The following is a 4,273-nucleotide window of genomic DNA, read 5'->3' on the forward strand; positions in this document are numbered from 1 at the left end:
GGCAGAATGTTGTATACATAATAAATAAATCTTTAAAAAAAAGAGAGAGATTTGTCTAGAAACTGGTGCAAAATGGATTGAGTACCTTGGAAAGAGGAGGTGTATAATAAAACAAAAGCGACCAATGTAGCAAAGGATATAGGAAACAAAACATGAAATAGTGTGCAGATAGAGTTTTGACAGCCAGGTGGTGTTGGCACACGCCTTTAACCCCAGCACTTAGGAAGCAGAGGCAGGTGGGCATCTAAATTCGAGTCTGAGGCCAGCATGTTCTACAGAGCTAGTGCCAAGTCAGCCAGGACTACACAGTGAAACCCTGTCTCAAAAAAAAAAAAAAAAAAAAAGGAGAAGAGGAGGAGGAGGAGGAGAAAGAAGACAAAGATGAAGAAGATGATGACAATGGAGGAGGAGGAAAGAGAAGGAGAAAGAGGAAGAAAGAGAGGATAGTCAGGAGAGACGGGTCCCTCACCAGGAAACAGACAGGAGAATCCTGTTATTAAGTTCCAGACCAGCATGGCTACATAGCAAGATCCTTTTTATTATTTTTATTTTTTTATTATCTTTTTGCCTCCCTAGTAAAAGCACAAACAATGATATTAGTTCCTTAATGATTAGATGAAGATATTGCAAAGCATGGAGAAAACTGAAGATTAAAACGTTCCCAAATTTTATGTGTAAAATGTACAGATGTGGTCAATATACACATGTGTGCTCAGTGGAGTCCCGAGGCGAATGTCAGGTGTATTCCTTTTATTACTTCTCTACCTTATTTTTGAAACCAGCTCTTTCAGTTAACGTGGAGCTCCCAGATTTAGCTAGACTAGCTGGCTAAGAAGCCCCAGGGGCCTACCTCTCTCTTCCTCCACTGCACAAACATTACAGCGTGCATCACTTTGCCAAGCTTTTTACATGGGTGCTAGCAACCTAAATGCAAACCCTCATGCTTGTGCAGCAAGCATTTTACTCACTGAGCCATCTTCCCAGCACCGGATTGCAAGTTTGGCTTTTTGTTTTTTTGTTTTGTTTTGTTTTTTGTTTGTTTGTTTTTCGAGATAGGGTTCCTCTGTGTAACAGCCCTGGCTGTCCTGGAACTCGCTTTGTAGACCAGACTGGCCTCAAACTTGCAGAGATCTGCCTGCCTCTGCCTTCCAATTGCCGGGGTTAAAGAAGTGTCTAGCTATGATTCCAAGTTTTGAATCTGATAGGAGATATTGGTAGTGAAATGTAGAAGAGACGGTTTATTTTGTTTTATGAGGAGGACTCTGGTAAAATTAGTTTTAGATCTTCCACATGGCATTCAAGATTAAATATATTTGCCATGTAAGAGTAGGTCTTGGAGCTGAGAGGTTAGCTCAGTGCTTAAGAGCACTTGTGCTCTTGCAGAGGTCTGAGGTTCGAGTCCAAGCACTCAAAGAGTGACTCCCAGCCACCCATAACACCAGGTTCAATGGAAACAAAAGGCATGCACATGGTATACACATAAGCATGCAGGCAAAACATTCATATGCATAATATAAAAATAAATCTAAAAAACAGTTTAAAAAGAAGAGTGGGCTTTATTTTGTGCTGGGGGAGGGCAGCGGGTGGCTGCAGATGCCAGAATGGTTGCACCAGTCTGTGTGTGGAGTCTGGAGGTGAACCCTGGGTTCACTCTTCAGGAGCCATCCACTGTTTTGGGGGGCTAGGATCTCTCAATGTACCCGGAGCCAGTTAGGCTAGGCTGACTGTCCAGCAGGCCCCAGAGATCAGGAATCAGCTTGTCTCTGTCTCCTTAGTACTTGAATTAAAAGAATTACAAAAATGTCACCACACCCCAGGAGTTTGTTTTCATAGCTCTTGGGGAATCAAACTCAGTTCCTTGTACTTTTGAGATGAACACCTAACAAAAACACATTTCCCCAGTCGTGAACAGGCCTTAAGTGGTGATTCAGTTACCCGCAGCAAAGTATGCAATAACAGTTGTGAAGCAGGAGTATGGTTATAGAATTAAATGATGCCCAAAATTAAATGATGTACTAAGGATATAGAAGATTCCTGATGTTATTACCAAGGGAAAAATTTCATGTTATATATAGTCAAATACAAAAAAAGATTTGAGTAACAATCTTGTATCTCATATATTGTTATAGCAACAGAAATAGGTATTGGGTTGTTTTCTTAGACATTTGCTATGTACAAAACTAATCTTTAATGAATGAAGATACATTTATATGAAATCTTAGGGAAAATGTAACTGGGCGTGGTAATACCTATGTTTTATCCCAGAATTCATGAGGCAGAGGCAAGCAGCTTTCTCTGAGTCCCATGTCAGCCTCGTCTATCTAGTGAGTTCTAGCATAGCTAAGATACATAGTGAGGCTGCTATTCATACCCTTTGCTTTCAGTAGAAGTCTACACTTTATATGACAAAGAAACTTGGTGTTAAAAATAATGAGATTTCAGTTCTCATCAAAGTTTCAGTAATGTAGCAGTTATGTGATCATGGTAATTCATGAGATCACTAGACTACAAAAAGAAAAGTTACCTCATTTACAGACAAATAACAGATTTAAGGGCTATTCTGAAGAAGTGATACATCTTCAATACTGTAATACGTCACCAGTTCAAGAGTCAATTTTCTGTTCAAGAGTTGCTGGAGACTAAGTCCAGAAACTTGTGCTTGCTAGGCAACTCCACCACCTTCCCACTCAAGAGTCAAAAGTTTTAGAGCTTCGTTGCTGTCTTATAGAAACCTTTTAATTCTTTCACATTTACATATCATAGAAGAGAATAAAGATAATCATTAAAACCATAAAAATAGATTCCATAATGGGATTAATCAGCCAAGCATCAGCAGTTCTAAGTAATTGTTTTAAATCTGCACTAAAATTGATACACAGATCAGCAGTATTCTTGCACTCAGCAGGAAACCATCTAATTTTGACACAATTTCAATAAACCTGAACCACAAAACTGCTTCCTTTAGTCTTTTGGTTTTCTTTATGTTGTATCTTAAAAATCAACTAGAGCATTCCAAGTCCAAGTAGAAGTTAAACAAAAAGTTGCTTTTATCATCTTGTAAGATGTGTGATTGATATTTTGATTCTTTTTTTGGTTTTTCAGGACAGGGTTTCTCTCTGTAGCTTTGGAGCCTGTCCTGGAACTAGCTCTTGCAGACTGGGCTGGCCTCGAACTCATAGAGATCCACCTGCCTCTGCCTCCCAAGTGCTGGGATTAAAGGTGTGAGCCACCACCGCCAGAAGGGGTCCTTGGGTCCCTTGGAACTGGAATTCCGCGAGGTCTTTAGCCACTACATGGGTGCTGGGTACTAAGCAGGTCCTCTGTAAAAACAACAAATGTTCTCAACTCTAGAGCCATCTCTCCACTACCAATATTCGGATTTTTTTTTGTGTGTGTTGTTTTGTTTTTTGAGACAGGGTTTTCCTGTGTAGGTTTGACTGTCCCAGGAATCACCGCGTAGAGTGTGTTGACCTCGAGCTCATAAAGATCCACCTGCCTCTGCCTCCTGAGAGCTGAGGCTAGAGGTGTGTAGCACCACTGCCCCGCGGATTTTCTGATTCTTAGCCTTGTATTTTACATAGTCCTTGAACTCCAGTCCTTTGTCTTGTAACGTTGTGTAACGTGTAGGAAGTAATCACACTCTGGTCAGAGGAGAATGTGCTTTCAGAGGCTTCTAGACAAACAAAATCCAAATTCTTCCAACCATAGGGAAACCTCTATCCTTTGGGGTATCCAATAGTGGTGCCCACTAGGACCTGGGACAAGCACCTAGGTGAACACTGGGTCCTTCTCTTACTTAAGTGCCTGTTGTGGCTCATCACGAGGAGATTCAGGGAATCCTACCTGGGAAGGCCCCTGATTGTGTATTTATTATATTCAATTTATTTATTTATCTATTTATTTATTTAATTTTATGTTTGTGCTACAACACATGTGTGGAGGGCAGAAGACAACTTGTGGGAGTCAGTTTTCTCCTTTTACCTTGTGGGTCCTAGTGATTGAATTTAGAATGTCAGACTCAGAACAAGTGCCTTTACCCATTGAGCTATCTTCCCAGCATGGTGTATATATATATTAATTCCCTTGCTTGCTTTGGCAGCACATATACTAAAATTGGAACGATACAGAAATTAGCATGGCCCCTGTTCAAGTATGACAAGAGAACATACTTTTAAAAAAATCTCGCTAGCGTTTACTCCAGGGAGCAGCCTTCCGAAGACCCAGGCTGCCCCATTGGAGCCAGGCCCCTTTAAGGCCTTTCCTCATCTCGGAG

The 4,273-nt window shown here is 40.9% G+C and overlaps 1 pseudogene; it reads left to right on the forward strand.

The window, feature by feature from the left end:
* The first annotated feature begins 4,087 nt into the window (after positions 1 to 4,087).
* LOC126498117 (uncharacterized) lies at positions 4,088 to 4,173 on the forward strand (annotated as a pseudogene).
* Positions 4,174 to 4,273: the final 100 nt, after the last annotated feature.

Source organism: Alexandromys fortis, unplaced genomic scaffold (genome assembly GCF_014885135.2).
Source record: "Alexandromys fortis isolate MF-2015 unplaced genomic scaffold, M_Fortis_MF-2015_v1.1 scaffold_13, whole genome shotgun sequence".
Taxonomy (NCBI): Eukaryota; Metazoa; Chordata; class Mammalia; order Rodentia; family Cricetidae; genus Alexandromys; species Alexandromys fortis.